Consider the following 24689-nt stretch of genomic DNA (forward strand, 5'->3'; position numbering starts at 1 on the left):
TAAAGACACAGAGAAAGGGAGCCCCCTCCCACCCCTTGAGTAGATCAGATCTGTGCTTCATGACTGGACCTCTGTTACTCTGCTGCTCTGTTCTGCTGCTCCGCCAAGCCATGCATTGTCCCCTAGCCTACTGCACTCTACTTGTTGCTCCCGCTCTGAGAGAGGCGAACACGGCAAGCAGTGCAGTTACGGACCATTTCCTCTGAAACACTTGGACTGTCCGTGGCTCTACTATCGCGGTGAGTACTTGTACCCTGTTTGTGAGGTTCCTTCATTTCATTTCTCAAGGAAGATTTTCTCTGTTCTTTTATTTATTTGTATTTGTCAACGATTTCAATGTTTTGGAAGAGTTGTGAACCAAGTGAAAGAGAAGTCACCAGAGTTGACTCGTCTTGAAACAGACTTAGAAATTGTAGCTTTAGACAGGGGTTTCATGGAGAGTGTAACCGATTTCAGAGTGGGTTGGCTTGGGAGAGCTGGTGTGTTAACTGAAACTCTGTGAGGCATGCCTCTGCATTCTGACTGGCTGATGCTGCTGAGTCACGATGCTAGCTGATCCTCACTGCACGGCCTCATGCTGGGTGCGTGTGTGCCTCCTGGTGCTTGCCTGTCTGTGTGTGAATGTGTGTGTGTGTGTTTGTGTTTGTGTTTATATGTGTTTGTGTTTTGCTCCACTAGCCACAATTAGCCCTTTGCTCCTTGGTGCTCCAGTACATGACAGTGTGAGCGGTGCCTCAGATCTCTTCTCTGGAGCCAAACAGGCAGAGAGAGGGATGAAGAGAGAGAGAGAGGGATGAATGAATCAGGCTTTATTACTATTTATCGTCGGCCTCTCAAGCCTCTATTGATTTCCTTTTCCTGGGCCATTGACCGAGAACAAAAGCCTCACACCAAGCCAAATAAAGAACCCTGCTAAATCTCAATGCATTCAGCCTCACGGCTGTTTATTGATCTCTTCTTCCCCCGGACAAGCACACACACAGACAACACAGAAACAAGCACGCACTTACACGGCCAGTCCTTGTTCAGTGTGTGTTTAGAGGCGAGGGGCTTTGACAAAGATCTATGTTGCTGAGGGAGTGTAGAGCTCTATCTTTTATTTCCCTCTCTCCCTCTCTTCCTGTCCGGGCCTCTGGGGTCAACATCTGGAGCAGCAGCCAGCTAACAAGAAACAAGGGAACAGAGGGAGTGAGGAGAATGAGTGATAGAGGAGGGGAAGGAGGTATGGAGCCAAGGGCCTCCCAGGGCACCTCCCTTAGAAGGCCTGCTGTTTTGTTTTGTATTGTTCATGCTTGGACTTTCTTAGGACATGGATGAAGCTATCTGCGGGCGGGGGGTGGTCAGTTGAGTTTCTATAGCTCAAGGCCAAAAATGTACAGAAAAAAGTTGACTAAAATCATTCCTGGCGGCTGCCATCCTGCACATCTTTCTCTCACTTTAAGAAAGCAGAGAGTAGAGACAGTGCCAGACAGTTTGCTTTGCCAGTCGGACGTTTATTGCTTTGAATTTGATGTCGGCATTGTTCTATGCACCGGTTACTTCCACGTTGATGTCGGCATCCAATAGGCTCTTCCCCTAAAGTAAATTGAATAAAATGTGCCAAAATCTGCTATATAATTACTTGTGCCTATACACAAATCCATACAATTGTTGTGGATATTCTTACACAGGGACACTCGAAGTCAATCTCAATGTGAATAATTGTTTATTGTCAACGCACTGGAGAGGTTCCAACCAACTCAATGCACCATAGTACACATGTCAATCAGGCGCTCTGCTTGGGGCAGTCCCGGCAGTTCTCTTATATATGGCTATACACAGACATCATATAATTGCATGATTTAGCAGAGTTCATTCATCATTAACGTTTTGTTTCATTCATGTGACCTTGAAACTGAGATATCTTTCGTTCTCAAAACAAGGTCTGGGCGTACTGCCAAATTACAGATACTGATAGTGAGGATTGGTTCAGTCAGTCACTTGCATGAACACAGAAATTGGCTTATAGAACAGCACATGAATAGAACACAGAGATGAGTTATAAGAAAAGCACTAACATTAAAATTCCCACCACACGGTCATTCATAATAGTACACCAGGGAGCACGATTTGGCCACAGAAGATCATTAGCTTCTTTGAAAAAATGAACTCTGGATTGTTTTAAGCATGAAATGTAGGGCAGCGCACACGGCAAGTAGCCTACCAAATAGCTGATTGTTGAGTTGAAAAGCAGTTAGGCCATGTGTACTGAACAAAAATATAAATACAACAAGCAACAATTTCAAAGATTTTGCTGAGTTACAGTTCATTTAAGGAAATCAGTCAATGGAAAACTAAACTCATTAGTCCCTAATCTACGGATTTCACCACATGACTGGGCAAGGGTGCAGCCATGGCCCACCCATTTGGCAACCAGGCCCACCCACTGCGGAGCCAGAATGAATTTTTCCCCACAAATGGGCTTTATTGCAGACAGACATTTGTGCGTATTGAACATTTCTGGGCTTTTTTTTCAGCTCATGAAACGTGGTACGAACACTTTATATGTTGCATTTACATTTTTGTTGAGTATATTACATTGAGTTCATTTCAACACAATTTTTTCACGTGAGGAGAATAACATGTTTTCACCCCACATGTGAAAATCTCACTTTCACTTGTGAAATTCCAAGTTCGCGTGTGAAAATCTAACTCTCACGAGGGACCGCATTAAAACACTCAAACGTGAAAATCGAATGTGCAGTTTTGCTACTTTTATATGTGAAAATCTAACTAACATGTGGATTTGCAAGTTTTACACGTGGGCCTGAAATAGTGTCATCCTCACATTTGAAAAGGTGATGTTATTAACATGTTGCATCAGCAATGTGGAATTGAAAACTCTGTATTTCCATTCTGTAAAAAGGTAACTTAGCCTACCTGAGTATAATAATTCAAGTGCGTTATAAATAATAATGTCTTATTTCTGAGTCATCCATTGCCGTCCTCCACGGTGTTGCATTGATATACATGTGTACTTAGCACTACCACTAGGGAGAGGCATTCGGAGTGTTCCTGCTGCAGGCCAGCGCCTCACTTCTTCGTACGTTTGTCCGTGATCGTTGGAAGAAGGCCAGTGAAAAGAACAGAGAAGCTAGCTCTCCTTGTCTCCTCTGTTTACTGCTTTGTACGCATGGTTACATTTTCAAAATCTAGAAATAACATGTTTAACTAAACTGTGTTGAAGTTCTGGTAATTGTGATGTATAATATAATTGTTTTGACTGAGTGAAAAGCAAGGGATATTTTCCCATTTAGTACATTAGCGTAGCCAACTTTTGTATGCAAGTTAATGAGAACAAGATGGTGTTTCAGGTTGTTTTTTATTATAAATGTTGGTGCTCTGAAATTGTTTTCTTTCTACAAATGAGGGTTTATATGTGTGTTTCCATGTGTACATATGAACCACGCTAATGATATGTATTTTCAAAGTTTACTTTTGCTGAAATTTGTATCTAATGGTCGCATGTTAATTGCTAACATGGCCAAAACTATGTGGACACCCGGTCAAATTAGTGGATTTGGCTATTTCAGTCACAACAGCTGCTGACAGATGTATAAAATTGAGCACACAGCCATGCAATCGCCATAGACAAACATTGACAGTAGAATGGCCGTACTGAAGAGCTCAGTGACTTTCAACATGGCACGTCATTGGATGCCACCTTTCCAACAAGTCAGTTCGTCAAATTTCTGCCCTGCTAGAGCTGCCCCGGTCAACTGTAAGTGCTGTTATTGTGAAGGGGAAACGTCTAGGAACAACAACGGCTCAGCAGTAAGGTGCTAGGCCACACAAGCTCACAGAAAGGGACCACCAAATGCTGAAGCGCGTAGCGCGTAAAAATTGTCTGTCCTCGGTTGCAACACTCACTACCGAGTTCCAAACTGCCTCTGGAAGCAACGTCAGCACAAGATCTGTTCGTCGGGAGCTACATGAAAATGGGTTTCCATGGTCGAGCAGCCCCACACAAGCCTAAGATCACCATACGCAATGCCAAGCGTAGGCTGTAGTGTTGTAAAGCTTGCCGCCATTGGACTATGGAGCAGGAAACACGTTGTCTGGAGTGATGAGTCACACTTCACCATCTGGCAGTCCAACAGATGAATCTGGGTTTGGCGGATGCCAAGAGAATACTACAGTACCTTCCCCAATGCATAGTGTGAACTGTAAAGTTTGGTGGAGGAGGAATAAGGGTCTGGGACTGTTTTTCATGGTTCTGGCTAGGCCCTTTAGTTCCAGTGAAGGGAAATCTTAACGCTACAGCATACAATGACATTCTAGATGGTAATATGCTTTCAACTTTGTGGCAACAGTTTGGGGAAGGCCCTTCTCTGTTTCAGCATGACAATACGCCCATGCACAAAGCGAGGTCAATACAGAAATGTTTTGTCGAGAACTTGACTGGCCTGCACAAAGCCCTGACCTCAACTCCATGGGAGAATTGTAACGCCGACTGCGAGCCAGACCTAATCCTACAACATCTGTGCACGACCTCAGTAATGCTCTTGTGCCTGAATGGAAGCAAATCCCTGTGGCAATGTTACAACATCTAGTGGAAAGCCTTTGCAGAAGAGTGGAGGCTGTTATAGCAGCAAAGGGGGGGACCAACTACATATTAATGCCCATGATTTTGGAATGAGATTTTCAAAGAGCAGGTGTCCACATACTTTTGGTCATTTAGAGTATGTCAAGTGTTCATAACAGAGGAGATGTTTTTGTTTCTGTTTCCGTGGTTATGCCAGTCTGACCGTACAGCTCCACTTTTGGCCATGTAGTGTACTTTTCTACAAAGAGATAGTTTTGAATTAGGGCTCTGTCAGAGTTAATCAATTAACTCGAGTTAACTATTTGCAATTTTAAGTGCACAATAATGTGTTGTTGTTATGATGAATTGCATTGTTTGAAAGCGTTCACTAGATACATCCAACATGCATAATCTTTACAGAGAGAAATGTATAATACATATACTACACATTGGAAGAGAAACCCAGTGTCGGCGTGCTTGGTCTAATGGTCAGGACATTAGTTTCTCCCATGGGAGACCTGGGTTGTATAATCGCACTGGTTACAAAAGAAAGCACACGTGAAAGTTTCAATATCACATGTGAAATGTCGGGAAACCAAATCTGAGTCGTGAAAAATCCATGTAAGACATCAAACGTGTCTGAAAACCCAGTCTGACTTGTGAAAATGTAATGTGTTTTTGTCACGTGAAAAATGAACATGCTAAACGTCACACGTGTCTGAAAACCACATCTGACTCGTGAAAAATGTATACAAATTCCGCATTGTTCACACGTGTGTTCATAAGTGTTTTTTTACGTCACTTTTCCCCCCAAAAAAATGTTTTTCAAACAGAATGGAATCTATTAATGAATAGATAGGGATTCCAGTGTAGAGCCTGGGTGCTGTATTCAAAGCTTCGTCTCTCTAATACTGTGCTCTGTGCCAGGCAGCCCAGCTCTGTTTAACCAGTGGTATAAAGTACTTAATTAATACTTAAGTCATTTTTTGGGGGTATCTGTACTTTACTTTCCTATTTATATTTTTGACAACTTTTACTTTTACTTCACTACATTCCTAAAGAAAAGTATGTACTTTTTACTCCAAACATTTTCCCTGACACCCAAAAGTACTCGATACATTTTGAATGCTTAGCAGGACATAAAAAGTGTCAAATTCACACACTTATCAAGTGAACATCCCTGGTTATGCCTACTGCCTCTGATCTGGCGGACTCACTTAACACATGTGCTTCGTTTGTAAATTATATCTGAGTGTTGGAGTGTTCCCTGGCTATCCATGAATAAAAAATATATAAATAAATAAAATGGCTATATAATGGCTTAGACTTTTACTTTTGATACTTAAGAATATATTAAACAAAATCTTTTAGACTTTTACTCAAGTAGTATTTTACTGGGTGACTTTCAGTTTTACTTGTAATTTTCTATTAAGATATCTTAACTTTTACTAAAGTATGACAATTGGGTACTTTTTCCACCACTGTGTATAACTATATACCCGCTGGTCTGTGCCAGGCCAGGGCACATCCCCACCGCACCACACTACCAACAGGGGGGGGATGGATGACATCACCAGCTGTCACGTTTGGCGTGTCCTGCCTGGACATCCAGATTTACAGAGGAAGTGAGAAAACCTTCATGACATCTGCTGCAGCCTTACTGCTCCACAACACCACTAATCATGTCACTACACATCTGATCCCCCGGTCCTGTCTGTGGAGGAGGATGAGAGGGAGGAAGGGGCGGGAGGGGTTGAGACACTGAACACCATCCCTCATTACCTTGACACCCACACTGCGGTTGTCTAATAATGTATCTAACAGGGCGTTGGGCCACCAAGAGCCGCCAGAACAGCTTCAATGTGCCTTGGCATTAGATTCTGCAAGTGTCTGGAACTCTATTGGAAGGATGCGACACCATTCTTCCATGAGAAATGTCATAATTTGGTGTTTTGTTGATGGTGGTGGAAAACAATGTCTCAGGTGCCGCTCCAGAATGTCCCATAACTGTTAAATTGGGTAGAGGTCTGGTGACTGAGACACACACACACACACACTCAGACATACACACGCCTTTTACACCTCCTATGCTCCTTAGATATCTTTCAAAGTAACTGAGATCTCTTCTTCTAGCCATGGAAGCCAAAATAATGGGCAACTGTGTATTTTTATACATGACCCTAAGCATGATGGGATGTTAATTAATTAACTCATCTGTTTTCAATATACTGTATCCCTCATTTACTCAAGTGTTTCTTTTATTTTGGCAATTAACTTTACATACCGCTTCTTCTCTCGATCGTTCTGCTTCCGCTTTGAGAGAGATATTGAAATTGAATTGATATCTCACACTCCCTCTCTCTCTCTTTCTCTCTTTGAAGTGCAGCTGGTGGACCTCTCGCTCAGCCCAATGTGTGTGTGTGTGTGTGTGTGTGTGTGTGTGTGTGTGTGTGTGTGTGTGTGTGTGTGTTTGTGTTTGTGTATATGTGTAGTGCTTTGAGGTCAATATTTTTCTCAGGCACAGTTTTAGGCAGATGTGAAGTCAGAATGTAGATTGTGCTGTCATATGGAATAACATTTTCCTGCAATTCTCTGATGCTGTTTTTGCTGATCTCAACTCAGTTTTTCTCTTGGTTTACCATGTCAACTCTTATATGCAGGTCTAACTGTTACTAGGTCAGTGTGGCTCTCAAGTATTGGAACATTTCTGTGTCTGTTACTGAGATGTGTGTCAGTGTTTTAGTATGACTCTTCAGTACTCTAACTACTGCTCTGAGGTCAGTATGACTGTCATTGTCATGTATAGAGGTTGTTTAGGTCAGCAGTCACTCTGTCCATAGCGACACCCTGGCATTATACAGTATAATGTCATGGATGAAGTTACTGATCTAAGGTCAGTTCTCTATTAATTGGTTAAGGATTTGGGGAGGGTAAGCTGGTAAGCAGTTCTTCAGGGTAACTTCTACCCAGATCATTGTTCCTCTTGGCCACTGCAAGAAGTGGCAGCGAGCAGATTGCAGTGTGTTGGTGTAGAGTTAGCTTGATTGCCAGTCTGTTTCTAGTCTCTTGCCAACTTCTTATGGAATTGTCATGCCATGTTTGGCCTGACAAGGCTGTTGTACAGTGTCTCTGGGGAATAAGGCTCTCTTTTGTTGTTGCTAGGGCAATAAAAGCTATTCAGTAATGAGCTCAGACCCAAAAATCCCATAATGACAGCTATGGAACTGGCAACACTGTGCCATGGCCACGGCAATGGTTAGAACACAAAACACAACCCGATAGAGAACACACATGTAGCTTTCAGTTTCTTTCTTTTCTCCCCAATTGCATGGTGTCCAATTGGTAGTTACAGTCTTGTCTCACCGCTGCAACTCGGGAGAGGCTAAGGTCGAGAGCCATGCGTCCTCCAAAACACAGCCCAACCAAGCCACACTGCTTCTTGACACAATGCCGGCTCAACCCAGAAGCCAACCACACCAATGTGTCAGAGGAAACACTGTACACCTGAAGACCGTGTCAGCGTGCATGCGCCCGGCTCCTCACAGGAGTCGCTAGAGTGCGATGGGACAAGGACATCCCGGCCGGCCAAACCCTCCCCTCCCCTACATGCATATGGCCAACTTTATACTAGTATTGTAAACATAAATACAGTCCACATCATTTAATTTTCAATATTAAATGCTACATCTCTCAAGGGCATTTTTCGAAAATAAAGCCATATTTAGTGCATCTATAAACGTTACTGACAATATACAAAAAGGATGAGTGAGTGATCATAAACCTATGGCAAACGTTTGTTTTTCCAATAGAAAACCCTTTATTCTCCTTAGGAGAGCAAAGGAACAGACAGGACTCCATCCATTCTCCTCTCTATCCATCCCTTCTTATTACAGGCCAGACACGTTTTCAGCACGGTGTCTAAAACCTGTGCTGATGTTTTTATCTCTGACCTGTGTTTTTTCCCTTGGCTCTCTTATCTGAGCACACACCACCTCACACATACACACAGACACACACCTCTGAGCAGTCAGACATCCATCACTGTCATACCGTTATTGTGCACATGCTTCAAGACAGATTACTGGAGAACCAGCAGACATGTGCGCAAACACACACACACACTCACACTCTTTCTTTTTGTGTCTTAACAAACGTTCCACAGGTGCATGTTTGTAATGTCTCTCGTCGGAAGGCATGGACCAAAGTGCAGCGTGGTAGGTGTTCATGATAATTTATTCCTCAAAAACACTCGAACAAAATAACAAAGACAAAAACCGAAATAGTTCTGTCAGGTGCAGTACCCCCCCCCCCCCCCCCCCCACCCAAAGTGTGGACTCCGGCCGCAAAACCTGACTCTAAAGGGGAGGGTCAGGGTTGGCATCTCTTACGGCGGCGGCTCCTGTGCTGTAGACCCCCCTCCGCTCGCAGATCCCTCCGCTTTGGTGGCGGCCCTGATGCATGGACCTTCACTGGAGGAACCGGGCCGCAGATCATCGCCAGAGGAACCAGACCACCGATCATCGCCGGAGGCTCCGGACTGGGAACCGTCGCTGCAGGCTCTGGACTGGGGACCGTCGCTGCAGGCTCCGGACTGGGGAACATCGTTGCAGGCTCCGGACTGGGGACCGTCGCTGGAGGCTCCGTGCCATGTATGGTCACTGGAGGCTTCGTGCCATGGATCGTCACTGGAGGCTTCTTGCCATGGATCATCACTGGAGGCTTTGTGCCATGGATCATCACTAGAGGCTTCGTGCCATGAATCATCACTGGAGGCTTCGTGCCATGGATCATCACTGGAGACTTCATGCCATGGATCATCACTGGAGGCTTTGTACGTGGAGCCGCAACAGGTCTCACCAGACTGAGGAGACGTACTGGAAGCCTGGTACGTGGAGCTGCCACAACGCATCCTGGCTGGATACCCACTTTAGCTCGGTGAGTGTGGAGAGCTGGAACAGGACGCACTGGGCTATGACGGCGCACTGGAGGCATAGTGCGTAGAGCCAGCGCAGGACACACTGGACCGTGGAGGCGCACCGGAGGACTGGAGAGCAGAGCTGGCATAACTCGTCCTGGCTGGATACCCCCCTTAGCCCAGCAACTGCAGGTAGCTGGATCAGGCCGCACTGGGCTTTGCTGGCGAACCCGGGACACCGTGCGTAGAGCTGGCACAGGATAACCTGGGCAGAAGAGACCAGGAACGCTGAGCTGGCACAATCCGTCCTGGCTGAAGGCCCACTCTAGCATGGCCACTGCAGGGAGCTGTGGATGCGCACTGAAGGCATGGTGCGCAGAACCGGATAGCATGGCTCACCACTGTAAGCACAAGGAGTTGGCTCAGGTCTGAACCCTGACTCGGCCACTCTCCCCGTGTGCTCCCCCCAAAAAAATATTGCCTCTCGTGCTTGCCTCGTTGCCGTGACTCCTGGTGTCGTCGCCGTTCATCCCTTGCTGTTTCCGCCTGTTCCATGGCAGGGTCTTGTCCCCTGCCATAACCTCCTCCTATGTCCATGAGGTCCTCCAAATCAAATCAAAATCAAATCAAATTTATTTATATAGCCCTTCGTACATCAGCTGATATCTCAAAGTGCTGTACAGAAACCCAGCCTAAAACCCCAAACAGCAAGCAATGCAGGTGTAGAAGCACGGTGGCTAGGAAAAACTCCCTAGAAAGGCCAAAACCTAGGAAGAAACCTAGAGAGGAACCAGGCTATGTGGGGTGGCCAGTCCTCTTCTGGCTGTGCCGGGTAGAGATTATAACAAAACATGGTCAAAATGTTAAAATGTTCATAAATGACCAGCATGGTCAAATAATAATAAGGCAGAACAGTTGAAACTGGAGCAGCAGCACAGTCAGGTGGACTGGGGACAGCAAGGAGTCATCATGTCAGGTATTCCTGGGGCATGGTCCTAGGGCGAGTCCTCCGAGAGAGAGAAAGAAAGAGAGAATTAGAGAGAGCATATGTGGGATGGCCAGTCCTCTTCTGGCTGTGCCGGGTGGAGATTATAACAGAACATGGCCAAGATGTTCAAATGTTCATAAATGACCAGCATGGTCAAATAATATTAAGGCAGAACAGTTGAAACTGGAGCAGCAGCACAGCCAGGTGGACTGGGGACAGCAAGGAGTCATCATGTCAGGTAGTCCTGGGGCATGGTCCTAGGGCTCAGGTCCTCCGAGAGAGAGAAAGAGAGAAGGAGAGAATTAGAGAACGCACACCTAGATTCACACAGGACACCGAATAGGACAGGAGAAGTACTCCAGATATAACAAACTGACCCTAGCCCCCCGACACATAAACTACTACTGCAGCATAAATACTGGAGGCTGAGACAGGAGGGGTCAGGAGACACTGTGGCCCATTCCGAGGACACCCCCGGACAGGGCCAAACAGGAAGGATATAACCCCACCCACTTTGTCAAAGCACAGCCCCCACACCACTAGAGGGATATCTTCAACCACCAACTTACCATCCTGAGACAGGGCTGAGTATAGCCCACAAAGACCTCCGCCACGGCACAACCCAAGGGGGGGGGGGGCAACCCATACAGGATGACCACATCAGTGACTCAACCCACTCAGGTGACGCACCCCCTCCAGGGACGGCATGAGAGAGCCCCAGTAAGCCAGTGACTCAGCCCCTGTAATGGGGTTAGAGGCAGAGAATCCCAGTGGAAAGAGGGGAACCGGCCAGGCAGAGACAGCAAGGGCGGTTCGTTGCTCCAGAGCCTTTCCGTTCACCCTCCCACTCCTGGGCCAGACTACACTCAATCATATGACCCACTGAAGAGATGAGTCTTCAGTAAAGACTTAAAGGTTGAGACCGAGTTTGCGTCTCTGACATGGGTAGGCAGACCGTTCCAGAAAAATGGAGCTCTATAGGAGAAAGCCCTGCCTCCAGCTGTTTGCTTAGAAATTCTAGGGACAATTAGGAGGCCTGCGTCTTGTGACCGTAGCGTACGTGTAGGTATGTACGGCAGGACCAAATCAGAGAGATAGGTAGGAGCAAGCCCATGTAATGCTTTGTAGGTTAGCAGTAAAACCTTGAAATCAGCCCTTGCTTTGACAGGAAGCCAGTGTAGAGAGGCTAGCACTGGAGTAATATGATCAAATGTTTTGGTTCTAGTCAGGATTCTAGCAGCCGTATTTAGCACTAACTGAAGTTTATTTAGTGCTTTATCCGGGTAGCCGGAAAGTAGAGCATTGCAGTAGTCTAACCTAGAAGTGACAAAAGCATGGATTAATTTTTCTGCATCATTTTTGGACAGAAAGTTTCTCCACTCACTCTTCTCCCGGGCCCAGGATCCCTGCTCCTCCTGGCCACGCTGCTTGGTCCTTTGGTGGTGAGTATTTCTGTAGCGTCTCTCGTCGGAAGGTATGGACGAAAGCGCAGTGTGGTAACTGTCATGATAATTTATTCCTCAAAAACACTCAAACAAAATAACAAAGAGAGAGAAAAAAAACTGTTCTGTCAGGTGCAGACACTAAACAGAAACTAACTACCCACAAACACAGACGGGAAAAAGGCTGCCTAAGTATGATTCCCAATCAAAGACAACGATAGACAGCTGCCGCTGATTGGGAACCACACTCGGCCAAAAACAAAGAAATAGAAAACATAGAAATAACGAAACTAGAATGCCCACCCTAGTTACACCATGGCCTAACCAAAATAGAGAATAAAAGCATCTCTATGGCCAGGGCGTGACAATGTTCATTAATTGTTTATGGTTCATGGAAAACCGTGTTTAAACCCTTTACAATGAAGACCTGTGTAGTTCTTTTCATTTTTACAAATAATCTTTGAAAGACAGGGTCCTGAAAAAGGGACGTTTCTTTTTTTGCTGAGTTTCTATATAAAATAGCAAACATTTTTACAAACATGTTTTTGCTTTGTCATTATGGGGTATTGTGTGTAGATTTATGAGAGAAAAAAACAATTTCATACATTTTAGATTAAGGCTGTAACCTAACAAAACGTGGAAAAAGTCAAGGAGTCTGAATACTTTCCAAAGGCACTGTACATGCTCTTTTGTGAAAGATGCAGTAGAGTTGATATGAAGTAGAATAGGGAATTGCCCAATATGTAACAGAGCAGCAGGCCGAAAATCATTTCCCTCTAGTTTATTTTGGATTGTGCAAGCATACTACAATTTAATTGGCTTCCATGATTTCTTTGTTATTGTAAATGTGTCTGCAGTAACAACCCATCCTGTCTGCGTCCGGCCTGCGTGTGCCTTTGTTAGGACTATCACGTTGCCGCAACATCTTCCTTCACACTCTACCCAGTCATAGAGATTTAATGGTCAGATTTAATTCTCATTTCACAATTTAAACACCCATTACACTGCTTATACAAACCAAACCCATCCTGACTAGACCAATCAGTCTGTTTTCCTGTAGAACATTTTCCATCATTTATTTCACCCTTCGTTCCGATCAGGGATGAAAGTGAGTAGGAAATGGCTGTAGTGGGTGCCCTGTGCGCATGTTTTTGTGTGTGGTACCTGTGGCTCTTCATTTTGATAACAGCTCTGAAACTTTTTTTTTTTGTTTTTTGCTGGATGCATGCGGCTTGTGTGGAGGTTGATATTAAATGCTCATTTACATCTAGTTATATCCATTTCAGAGGGCAGATAGGCCTACAGTAGAAAGCTGCGGTGGAATTCATCTGTGTTATTCTAGCAGGTCAGATATCACACGTCATATTGAGATGAGACAATTAGCTATGTTACCTGGGCAGCAGCAATAATACTCACAGATTAAATGATAATGGCGACGACAGATTGTACTGGTGTGTGTACACACGCTTTTCCTGTTTGTATCAGCGATGATGTCATGCAGGGATATACGACTGGTGTGAGTGAGGGGGGGGTGGTGACCTCAGCACCAGGGGGGTATCGGGAGGCGGGTATCAGCGAGAGCCAGCTCCCAGTATCAGGACATTCTGGCAATCAGTATATGATCTGGGGCTCCCTATCTGGGCTAAAGCTCTGGAGCTGAATCTCACCACCTTCATGGTGATCACAAATCTCCAACACAGCATGAAAAAAACCTTTCGATTTGACGGAAGGTCAGGCACAAAGCAGGAGCGCTTTGATTTTAAGTGGGGTGCAGTATTTATTTAGGCAGCCTAACTATTCTCAAGCGGACAGCATTCTCCCTGTAAACATTGACAATTTAAGTGTTCAATGATGTATGATTTGGTATACAGGTTTTATAGAGTTTACAGTGAATTTATGGTTTGAAAATGAAGGGATACTATCTCTACTGGCAGATGGGTGTCGCTATTGTCCTGGGCTGTCCTGTGCTGTCCTGTGCTGGTCAGCACAGAAACAGACACAGACACAAGGTTTGACACTAGAGACTACTAGCTGTGTCCGTCCATCTTAGAGAGCAGGGGTGAGAAGGATGATGTTAGAGGGGGGGTTGAGAAGGCGGGTGTTAGAGAGGGGGGGTGAGAAGGCTGATTTTAGAGAAAGTGGGGGTTGAGAAGGCTGATGTTAGAGAGAGTGGGGGTTGAGAAGGCTGATTTTAGTGGGGGTTGAGAAGGCTGATTTTAGAGAGGGGGGTGAGAAGGCTGATGTTAGAGAGGGGTTTTAAAAGGTGGATCTTAGAGAGAGAGGGGTTGAGAAGGCTGATCTTAGAGATAGGGGGGTTGAGAAGGCTGATCTTAGAGATAGGGGGGTTGAGAAGGCTGATCTTAGAGATAGGGGGGTTGAGAAGGCTGATCTTAGAGAGAGGGGGGTTGATAAGTCTGTTGTTAGAGGGTGGGAGTTGAGAAGGCTGTTGTTAGAGAGAGTGGGTTGAGAAGGCTCTTGTTATAGAGGGGGGGTTGAGAAAGCTTATGTTAGAGAGAGCATGGGTTGAGAAGGCTGATGTTAGAGAGAGTATGGGTTGAGAAGGCTGATGTTAGAGAGAGGGGGGTCGAGAAAGCTGATGTTATAAAAGGGGGGTTGAGAAGGTTGATGAAATAGAGAGGGGGGTTGAGAAGGCTGATGTTAGAGGGGGGTGAGAAGGCTGTTGCTATAGGGGGGTGGTTGAGAAGGCTGATGTTAGAGAGAGAGGGGGTTGAGAAGGCTGATGTTAGAGAGAGGGGGGTTGAGAAGGCTGATGTTAGAGAGTGGGTTGAGAAGGCTGTTGTTATAAAAGGGGGGGGGGGGTGTTGAAAAGGCTGATGTTAGAGAGAGGGGCTGTTGAGAAGGCTGTTGTTAGAGAGGGGGGCATTGAGAAAGCTGATGTTAGAGAGAGGGAGTGTTAAGAAGGCTGATGTTAGAGAGTGGGTTGAGAAGGCTGTTGTTATAAAAGGGGGGGGGGGGTGTTGAAAAGGCTGATGTCAGAGAGAGAGGGGGTTGAGAAGGCTGATGTTAGAGAGAGGGGGTTGAGAAGGCTGATGTTTGAGAGCGGGTGGGTTGAGGAGGCTGTTGTTAGGGGGTGTGGGATTGAGGAGGCTGGTGTTAGAGATGGGGGGTTTAGAAAGCTGATGTTAGAGGGAGGGGGTTGAGATGGATAATTTTAGAGAGAGGGGGTTGAGAATGCTGATGCCAGAGAGAAGGGAGTTTGAGAAGGCGGATGTTAGAGAGAGGGGGTGGCTAAGGAGGCTGATGTTAGAGAGAGGATGGGTTGAGAAGGCTGATGGTAGAGAGAGAGGGTTGAGAAGGCTGATGTTAGAGAGAAGTGGGTCTGAGAAGGCTGATGTTAGAGAGAGGGGGTTGAGAAGGCTGATTTTAGAGAGGGGGGTGAGAAGGCTAATGATAGAAAGGGGGTTTAAAAGGTGGATCTTAGAGAGAGGGGGGTTGAGAAGGCTGATCTTAGAGATAGGGGGGTTGAGAAGGCTGATCTTAGAGAGAGGGGGTTGATAAGGCTGTTGTTAGAGGGTGGGGGTTGAGAAGGCTGTTGTTATAGAGGGGCGGGGTTGAAAAGGCTGATGTTAGAGAGAGTGGGGGTTGAGAAGGCTGTTGATATAGAGGGGGGGTTGAGAAGGCTGTTGTTATTGAGAGGGGGTTGAGGAGGCTTATTTTAGATAGGGGGGGTTGAGAATGCTGTTGTTAGAGAGGGGCGGTTGAGAAGGCTCTTGTTATAGAGGGGGGGTTGAGAAAGCTGATGTTAGAGAGAGTATGGGTTGAGAAGGCTGATGTTAGAGAGAGAGGGGGTTGAGAAATCTGTTGTTGGAGGGGGAGGTTGAGAAGGCTGTTGTTAGAGAGGAAGGTTGAGGTAGCTGATGTTAGAGAGAGGGGGAGTTGAAAAGGCTGATTTTAGAGAGAGTGGGTTGAGAAGGCTGATGTTCGAGAGAGGGGCTGTTGAGAAAGCTCTTGTTATAGAGGGGGGGTTGAGAAAGCTGATGTTAGAGAGAGTATGGGTTGAGAAGGCTGATGTTAGAGAGAGAGGGGGTTGAAAAGGCTGATGTTAGAGAGAGTGGGGGTTGAGAATGCTGTTGTTAGAGAGGGGCGGTTGAGAAGGCTCTTGTTATAGAGGGGGGGTTGAGAAAGCTGATGTTAGAGAGAGTATGGGTTGAGAAGGCTGATGTTAGAGAGAGAGGGGGTTGAAAAGGCTGATGTTAGAGAGAGGGGGGGTTGAGAAGGCTGATGTTAGAGAGAGGTGTGGTTGAGAAGCCTGATGTAAGAGAAAGGGGGGTTGAGAAGGCTGATGTTCAAGAGAGGGGGGGTTGAGAAGGCTGATGTTAGCGAGAGGGGGTTGAGAAGGCTGATGTTAGATAGAAGGGGGTCTGAGAAGGCTGATGTTAGAGAGAGGGGGGTCGAGAAAGCTGATGTTATAAAAGGGGGGTGAGAAGGCTGGTGATATAGAGATGGGGGGTTGAGAAGGTTGATGTTAGAGGGGGGTGAGAAGGCTGTTGTTATAGGGGGGTGGTTGAGAAGGCTGATGTTAGAGAGATAGGGGGTTGAGAAGGCTGTTGTTATAAAAGGGGGGTGTTGAAAAGGCTGATGTCAGAGAGAGGTGTGGTTGAGAAGGCTGATGTTAGAGAGAGAGGGGGTTGAAAAGGCTGATGTTAGAGAGAGGGGGGGTTGAGAAGGCTGATGTTAGCGAGAGGGGGTTGAGAAGGCTGATGTTAGAGAGAAGGGGGTCTGAGAAGGCTGATGTTAGAGAGAGGGGGGTCGAGAAAGCTGATGTTATAAAAGGGGGGTGAGAAGGCTGGTGATATAGAGAGGGGGGGTTGAGAAGGTTGATGTTAGAGGGGGGTGAGAAGGCTGTTGTTATAGGGGGGTGGTTGAGAAGGCTGATGTTAGAGAGAGGGGGTTGAGAAGGCTGATGTTAGAGAGAGGGGGTTGAGAAGGCTGATGTCAGAGAGAGGGGGTTGAGAAGGCTGATGTTAGAGAGATAGGGGGTTGAGAAGGCTGATGTTAGAGAGAGTGGGGGTTGAGAAGGCTGTTGATATAGAGGGGGGTTGAGAAGGCTGTTGTTATTGAGAGGGGGTTGAGGAGGCTGATTTTAGATAGGGGGGGTTGAGAATGCTGTTGTTAGAGAGGGCGGTTGAGAAGGCTCTTGTTATAGAGGGGGGGTTGAGAAAGCTGATGTTAGAGAGAGTATGGGTTGAGAAGGCTGATGTTAGAGAGAGAGGGGGTTGAGAAATCTGTTGTTGGAGGGGGAGGTTGAGAAGGCTGTTGTTAGAGAGGAAGGTTGAGGTAGCTGATGTTAGAGAGAGGGGGAGTTGAAAAGGCTGATTTTAGAGAGAGTGGGTTGAGAAGGCTGATGTTCGAGAGAGGGGCTGTTGAGAAAGCTCTTGTTATAGAGGGGGGGTTGAGAAAGCTGATGTTAGAGAGAGTATGGGTTGAGAAGGCTGATGTTAGAGAGAGAGGGGGTTGAAAAGGCTGATGTTAGAGAGAGTGGGGGTTGAGAATGCTGTTGTTAGAGAGGGGCGGTTGAGAAGGCTCTTGTTATAGAGGGGGGGGTTGAGAAAGCTGATGTTAGAGAGAGTATGGGTTGAGAAGGCTGATGTTAGAGAGAGAGGGGGTTGAAAAGGCTGATGTTATAGAGAGGGGGGGTTGAGAAGGCTGATGTTAGAGAGAGGTGTGGTTGAGAAGCCTGATGTTAGAGAAAGGGGGGTTGAGAAGGCTGATGTTCAAGAGAGGGGGGGTTGAGAAGGCTGATGTTAGCGAGAGGGGGTTGAGAAGGCTGATGTTAGATAGAAGGGGGTCTGAGAAGGCTGATGTTAGAGAGAGGGGGGTCGAGAAAGCTGATGTTATAAAAGGGGGGTGAGAAGGCTGGTGATATAGAGATGGGGGGTTGAGAAGGTTGATGTTAGAGGGGGGTGAGAAGGCTGTTGTTATAGGGGGGTGGTTGAGAAGGCTGATGTTAGAGAGATAGGGGGTTGAGAAGGCTGTTGTTATAAAAGGGGGGTGTTGAAAAGGCTGATGTCAGAGAGAGGTGTGGTTGAGAAGGCTGATGTTAGAGAGAGAGGGGGTTGAAAAGGCTGATGTTAGAGAGAGGGGGGGTTGAGAAGGCTGATGTTCAAGAGAGGGGGGGTTGAGAAGGCTGATGTTAGCGAGAGGGGGTTGAGAAGGCTGATGTTAGATAGAAGGGGGTCTGAGAAGGCTGATGTTAGAGAGAGGGGGGTCGAGAAAGCTGATGTTATAAAAGGGGGGTGAGAAGGCTGGTGATATAGAGATGGGGGGTTGAGAAGGTTGATGTTAGAGGGGGGTGAGAAGGCTGTTGTTATAGGGGGGTGGTTGAGAAGGCTGATGTTAGAGAGATAGGGGGTTGAGAAGGCTGTTGTTATAAAAGGGGGGTGTTGAAAAGGCTGATGTCAGAGAGAGGTGTGGTTGAGAAGGCTGATGTTAGAGAGAGAGGGGGTTGAAAAGGCTGATGTTAGAGAGAGGGGGGGTTGAGAAGGCTGATGTTAGCGAGAGGGGGTTGAGAAGGCTGATGTTAGAGAGAAGGGGGTCTGAGAAGGCTGATGTTAGAGAGAGGGGGGTCGAGAAAGCTGATGTTATAAAAGGGGGGTGAGAAGGCTGGTGATAGAGAGGGGGGGTTGAGAAGGTTGATGTTAGAGGGGGGTGAGAAGGCTGTTGTTATAGGGGGGTGGTTGAGAAGGCTGATGTTAGAGAGAGGGGGTTGAGAAGGCTGATGTTAGAGAGAGGGGGTTGAGAAGGCTGATGTCAGAGAGAGGGGGTTGAGAAGGCTGATGTTAGAGAGATAGGGGGTTGAGAAGGCTGATGTTAGAGAGATAGGGGGTTGAGAAGGCTGATGTTAGAGAGAGGGGGGGTTGAGAAAGCTGATGTTAGAGAGAGGGGGGTTGCGAAGGCTGTTGTTATAAAAGGGGGGTGTTGAAAAGGCTGATGTCAGAGAGAGAGGGGGTTGAGAAGGCTGATGTTAGAGGGGGGTGAGAAGGCTGTTGTTATAGGGGGTGGTTGAGAAGGTTGATGTTAGAGAGAGGGGGTTGAGAACGCTGATGTCAGAGAGAGGGGGGGTTGAGAAGGCTGATGTTAGAGATAGTGGGGGTTGAGAATGTTGTTGTTATAGGGGGGTGGTTGAGAAGGCTGATGTCAGCGAGAGAGGGGGTTGAGAAGGCTGATGTTTGAGAGCGGGTGGGTTGAGGAGGCTGTTGTTAGGGGGGGTGGGATTGAGGAGGCTGGTGTTAGAGAGGGGTGGTTTAGAAAGCTGATGTTAGAGGGGGGGTTGAGATGGATGATTTTAGAGAGAGGGGGTTGAGAATGCTGATGCTAGAGAGAAGGGAGTTTGAGAAGGCTGATGTTAGAGAGAGGGGGTGGCTAAGGAGGCTGATGTTAGAGAGAGGATGGGTTGAGAAGGCTGATGGTAGAGAGAGGGGTTTGAGAAGGCTGATGTTAGAGAGAAGTGGGTCTGAGAAGGCTGATGTTAGAGAGAGGGGGTTGAGAAGACTGATGTTAGAGAGAGGGGGTGGTTGAGAAGGCTGATGTTAGAGAGAGGTGGTTGAGAAGACTGATGTTAGAGAGAGGGGGTGGTTGATAAGGCTGATGTTAGGAGAGAGGGGGTTGAGAAGCTGATGGTTAAGAGAAGGGGGTTTGAGAAGGCTAGTGTTAGAGAGAGGGTGGGAGTTGAGAAGGCTATAGTTACGGTGCCAGGGCCCTGCTCTGCCCTGGCGTGTGACCACAGCTCCTCTCATTTGGTCCATACCGCCTCCATGGAGCTCTGCTCTGCCAGGGAGCAGGGTACAGCCAGCCTACCCTCAGCCATAAGCCCCAGCCACAGACAGCTGTGCTGCTAACTTTTTAAACATTAATGGAGAGAACACATCATTTTTTATAGCAGGAATGTTATCCTTGAACATGTTGAACTGCAGAATGTGTGTGGGTGTGTATATATGTGGGGCTCAAGGGGCCACAATTAATCATTCACCAAATTATAATTATTTTATAGATTCTTTAGTGAACGTCTCATTTGGGCTGTGGTGGTTAATGGCCATTGTAAAACTATCAGTCTCTAAATACATAAAAGCGCTGAAGTATTAAGTGTGTGTGTGTGTGTGTGTGTGTGCGTGCGTGCGTGTGTGTGAATGACTGACCCTCAAACCTATATATCCATAATCTGAACATCAGTACTCTGCTTCTCTCCTGTTCTCCATTCCACTCCATACTTGTGTGACTGGTTCTTGTACTTCCTATCCCCAGCCCCAGAGTGTGCTGTTGCTCCAGCACGGCCCCTTCCCACCCCATCCTACCCTCTACTGATTTATGATCCTCCATCCATGAAAGCTCCTCTTGTACTCCACACGCACACCTCCCCTCCCTCCCTCTCTTCCTCCCTCTCTTTCTCCCTCTTTCCGTTTTGCCCAGGCCTCAGAGAGCAGCACTAACACATGATGCCGTCAAATGTTCTCTCTCCCTATGGCTGTTAGTGAGCCATGTGTTTAAAAGAAGAGCGGGGTAACTTTACTGATAAATGTCTACATATCATGCAGACGTATTACTACAATATAAACAGTACGCAGTTGAGCAATCCCTGTCATCAGTCTTAGATACAGTAAACCATGAGACCGGTGAGTCAGGTTAGTCCTCCCACTAGTGGTTTACCCCATTGACTTAGAATAACAAACTCCAGCCTCAAGCTTTTTACTGGAAGATCGACACAATATTTCCCCCCCAAGCTGTTGGTCAGATGGTTGTTGCGTAAACTACTGAAGTGAGGAGATTGGACCTGCCCCAAATGGGTTGTCACAGTCTTCTTCAGAAGAGCTTCAGCTGAACAGGAAATGAGGAATGGTGGAGTGGGTAAGGAGAGCGAGAACAGTGTTCTGGCTTTAGACGTGGGGGCTGGGGGACGCTCTTTCTCTCTTTCACTCTCTCTCTCTCTCTCTCTTTCTCTCTCTATCCCTCTCTCTTCCATACCATTCAATCTGCCATAAAGATCTGGGTGCTTCTGGGCTGCGCTGGAACCTGGATGGATTTATGCTCGGCTTCATTGGTCTGAGACGATTTGATTGCCAGTTAAGAGAGGCTGGTTTGTGCAGTTGTACTGCAAGCCGCATCACTGGGCATTGATATTCAGATCAGGCATCGTGCGCAGGCAGAAAGTCGGGGATAAGTGCAAGCGTAGTCTGGCCCATTTACGAAAATACAAACTCGTATTTATATTCTTTGTTTTTATATACGATTCATCAGATTGTGCCACGTAACATTGTATTTTATCAGGTCAAGTGACATTAGAATGATCTGTTGAGATGAAGATTTTTTTCCACCCATGATAAAGATACGCTGTATATTCAAAGGTATGTGGACACCCTTGACAGGTGTATAAAATCGAGCACACAGCCGTGCAATTTTCATAGACAAGCATTGGCAGTAGAATGGCCTTACTGAAGAGCTCAGTGACTTTCAACAGGGCATCGTCAAAGAACAAGTTCCAACAAGTTCCAACAAGTCAGTTCGTCAGATTTCTGCCTTGCTAGAGCTGCCCCGGTCAACTGTAAGTGCTGTTATTGTGAAATGGCTAGGAGCAACAACGGCTCCGCAGCGAAGTGGTAGACCACACAAGAAAACAGAACGGGATCGCCGATTGCTGAAGCATGTAGCGCATAAAAATTGTATGTCCTCAGTTGCAACACTCACTACCGAGTTCCAAACTGCCTCTGGAAGCAACGGCAGCACCAAGCGCAATGCCAAGTGTCTGCTGGAGTGGTGTAAAGCTCGTTGCCATTGAACTCTGGAGCAGTGGAAACACGTTCTCTGGAGTGATGAATCACGCTTCACCATCTGGCAGTCCAACGGATAAATCTGGGTTTGGCGGATGCCAGGAGAACGCTACCTGCCCCAATGCATAATGCCAAGTGTAAAGTTTGGTGGATGAGGAATAGTGATTTGGACTAGGCCCCTTATTTCCAGTGAAGATTAATCTTAACTCTACAGCTAACAGTGACATTCTAGACGATTATGCGCTTCCAACTTTGTGTGAACAGTTTGTGGAAGGACTTTTCCTGTTTCAGCATGACAATAGCCCCGTGCACAAAGCGAGGTCCATACAGAAATGGTTTGTCAAGATCGGAGTGGAAGAACTTAACTGACCTGCATAGAGTCCTGACCTCAACCCCATCTAGCACCCCTGGGATGAATTGGAACGCCGAGAGTGGAGGCTGTTATAGCAGCAAAGGGGTGACCAACTCCACATTAATGCCCATGATTTTAGAATGAGACGTTCAACGAGTAGGTGTCCACATACTTTTGGTCATTTAGAGTATGTCAAGTGTTCATAACGGAGGAGATGTTATTGTTTCTGTTTCCGTGGTTACGCCAGTCCGACCGTACAGCTCCACATCCCCCATCAGCCTTTGGGCTCAGTGCCAGAGAGGGGGCCTCCCATCCAACCTAAACACACACAAACACACTCCACATTTCCTCTATCCCTGAATCTCTCTCCTCCTTCAATTCCAAGCTGTGAGCACTCCAAATACAGACACTGGCCCTGCTCCTAACATCCCTCTCTAATCTCCTTATCTCCTATCCATAGAGATAACACAAGTGTTTCTTGGAAACAGCTGCTTCTATAGCTCCTACAGACTTGACTATTTGGCTGCATACTTTTCTAAGGCTTATGTCTCAGCTCCTCATCTCAGGCTCAACGATATTGGAAAGGATGAGGCAGATTGAGACCATGGTCCAGCAAGGTCAAGTCCCTCTCAGTCTAGTCACTAGAGTCTACTGTGTCAATGGTATGCCCCTAAGTTCAATACCTCATATACAGTAGTAAAGTACAAAACATACTGTACCATCTCAAAATGAAAGACTGGAGAGATGGAGAGAGTAGAAAGAGAGGGACAGTGGAAAAGGGGAGGGGAGTTAAAGTGGAGTGTGGGAGGGAAACGGGAAGAGAGAGAGAGGGATGTTGTATGTAGTTGGGACAGATTCCAGCTGATCCTAGACTCCTCTGTGTGTGTGTGTGTGTGTGTGTGTGTGTGTGTGTGTGTGTGTGTGTGTGTGTGTGTGTGTGTGTGTGTGTTTTGCCAAAGGCCAACACAGAACCCCCCCAGGGATTCCTCCCTCATACACAATCCCTCACTTTACAGAACTTCTCCCAACCTCTCATTCATTCCTCCTTTACATCCCTCTAGCCGTTCATCTCAGCCTCCCTCTCTCCCTGTATTTGGCAGGCAGTCACCTTGATGTGACACACAGGAGGGGACAGGTGGAGACAGGGTTTCTTGCCTGGTTGCCTGGTTCATATGTTTTCAAGCCCCCAGAAAATATCAAAAATACAAAACAAATAGACATCAACATCAAATCAAATTGAATTGCTAAAGAGCATCAATGAATAACATTTAATTAATTTGATATTCACTCAATCAAGTACACAGTATATTGGACTGAGAATCTGATGGACTGAGAATTTGGCCCTAGTCATTATCGCAGGGCTCCAGAGAACCAAAGGGTTATAGGGGGGCAGCTGCCCGGCTGTAAGGGGGAGAGGAGGCTCCTTACCTGGGTCTTGGTCGGCCATAGCCCCTGGTCCTGTGGTCTCCTCTCTCGTTAATCCCAAAACACTAATCACAACTGACCGCGCTGCTTTGCTTGCCTCCTTAACAAAATTAACCTAGTCAGTGAGTGCAGGCATGTGTTTGCTGCAGTGTTTGTTGAGCCAAAAACACTGGGCTGGTGAAAGGGGCAGGTGCTGAGGTAGAGAGAGCAAAAGAGACAAGAGGAAATACAGGCAGAGGGAGAGAGATATTTGTAGACCGTAGCAGGGTTGAGCTGAGAGCTGAAAGCTGTGTTTTAATTGGGCTGCTGTGATCCTTACATGCTGATCACACCGATCGCGTCACGTGCACGAGCGTTGCAAAATAAAAGTACACGTACATGTTATTCAATCATTGCACCCACACTGATCGGCACGTTAACGGTTCTACTTGGTTCTATTTGTGATGCTTGACATGCTGCAAGTCCCGCCTCTCCCATCTCCTCATTGGGTTTTAGGAGCATATACCCATGTGGGTGATTGAAAGATGAACTGAGGTCCACACTTCAGTCCAGTTGGTAATGCACCTTAAAGTTGGTTTCCAAGCGCCATATAAAGTCCAGAGAAGAAGAAGAATCCTGAAGGAGGAGTGATTACTAGAATCAAACTCGGTTTCTGTGGATTATAATCTGTGGATTATTGTCGGAGTAGAGGACCATGTGCATTTCAGGTAAAATAACAACCTAATGTTTATATCCCAGGACAAATTAGCTAGCAACAGCAAGCTAACTAGATACATTTCCATAAATGTTTAATGCTTTTCGACCTCAAATTAATATAGTTGGTTCAGAGTTCGTTTTGATATTTCAACCTGTGTGTCCTGATCGCGTCTGGTGTGGTTGGACAAAATCAAAATCAGACAAGGCCCATAATGAGCCCTGTTCAGTCAGGGGCAACCATTGTCATGGGAGATTCTAAGCATCATGGCATTGCCACAGTGACCTTTGCCCTCACCCACTCCCACTCGTCATAGGCTCTGATTGAGCCAATTAGAGGAGAAGAGATGTATCATGACCGAGGCAGACTTAACCATTGTGACATGGAACTGTTGATCATCGGAGCAAGAGTGCAAATAACCAAGCACTCTCTATAACCTTGGAGATAGGTAGATAGACCACACTGTTTGATATGACTGACAAAGGACTTTGCTCAAACACAGACAGACTGGCAGACTCCCAGCCTGG

The 24689-nt window shown here is 46.6% G+C and overlaps 1 protein-coding gene across 4 annotated transcripts in view; it reads left to right on the plus strand.

Annotated features, from left to right (window-relative positions):
• LOC139415384 (SAM and SH3 domain-containing protein 1-like) overlaps positions 1–24689 on the plus strand; it is a 325070-nt gene that overhangs the window by 186599 nt on the left and 113782 nt on the right. The window contains exon 1 of one of the 4 annotated variants that reach the window (XM_071163497.1): positions 11–239. The exons of 2 other annotated variants lie outside the window; for them this stretch is intronic. The gene's annotated coding sequence lies outside the window, so the exon portion shown is untranslated. Of the gene's footprint in view, positions 1–10; positions 240–24689 lie in introns of those variants that run through there. One more of the 4 variants, XM_071163498.1, reaches the window with a different exon arrangement.

Source organism: Oncorhynchus clarkii, chromosome 8 (genome assembly GCF_045791955.1).
Source record: "Oncorhynchus clarkii lewisi isolate Uvic-CL-2024 chromosome 8, UVic_Ocla_1.0, whole genome shotgun sequence".
NCBI classification, from domain to species: Eukaryota; Metazoa; Chordata; class Actinopteri; order Salmoniformes; family Salmonidae; genus Oncorhynchus; species Oncorhynchus clarkii.